Here is a 684-nt window from a genome sequence, read left to right as displayed (position 1 = left end):
GTAACAAGGTTACCGTATGTGAACCTGTGGTAGGATCATTGATAGTAGGGGTTTTCTTTTTTGGTTCGGGTTGGTTGGGTGCCGATTGCAATGTGGGACTTTGTGGTGCGTCTCTAGGGGAGCGGGTTTGGTGTTTGGCGGGAACATCATTGGTTGCTTGTCTCAAGGTAACACTTGCTTTTTTGTGTGTGCTTTCATGCCATGCTTGTGCTTGTCCCACCCATCCTTTGTTTTTCTCCCCCCCAATGTGTTTCTACAGGGGGTTCGAAAGCCTGTTTCTTGGGAGCCCTTCCGACGATCTGTTCGGCTGGGCATGGTTACTATAGAGTTGAGGTGCTTGGTAAAAACGATGGATAAATTTCGGACTCATTCATAGCGGCGGTGCTCGGTCTTTTGTTCGTTGGAAGGCATGGGCCAAGGGTGCGGGCATCCATAGTTGGTTCTCTCGAAAAGGCAGTGGCGGTTGATGTGTTGCTTGGGTGAGCTTTTTCGCTGGTCGTTGGGTCGAGGGAGTGGTTGCGCGCGCGCCTGGTAGCTCAAATCTTCCGTGAGGCGAGATTGTCGGGGTGCGATCAAGTATGGGATGGATGAAGAGCGGATCAACCCGTTGGGTTGGCCACCCTAGTCCCTCCGACCGTTCCTCGACATGCCCTCGCGGAAGGGTTGGGTGTCCAGGAATGAAAA

At 52.6% G+C, this 684-nt stretch overlaps 1 non-coding gene across 1 annotated transcript in view; it reads left to right on the top strand.

Annotated features, from left to right (window-relative positions):
- Nucleotides 1–41, top strand: part of LOC149251046 (18S ribosomal RNA) — a 1,812-nt gene extending 1,771 nt beyond the window's left edge. Inside the window, exon 1 of the ribosomal RNA XR_016267673.1 lies at nt 1–41. This exon is cut by the window's left edge and continues 1,771 nt beyond it. This is a non-coding gene — a ribosomal RNA (18S ribosomal RNA).
- The last annotated feature ends 643 nt before the right edge of the window (nt 42–684 follow it).

This window comes from Pinus tabuliformis, chromosome 7 (genome assembly GCF_031772625.1).
Source record: "Pinus tabuliformis cultivar Carrire ecotype Pingquan chromosome 7, CPIR1, whole genome shotgun sequence".
Lineage (NCBI taxonomy): Eukaryota > Viridiplantae > Streptophyta > Pinopsida > Pinales > Pinaceae > Pinus > Pinus tabuliformis.
Note: the sequence above shows the minus strand (reverse complement) of the source record. Positions and strands in the feature narration are given on the sequence as shown.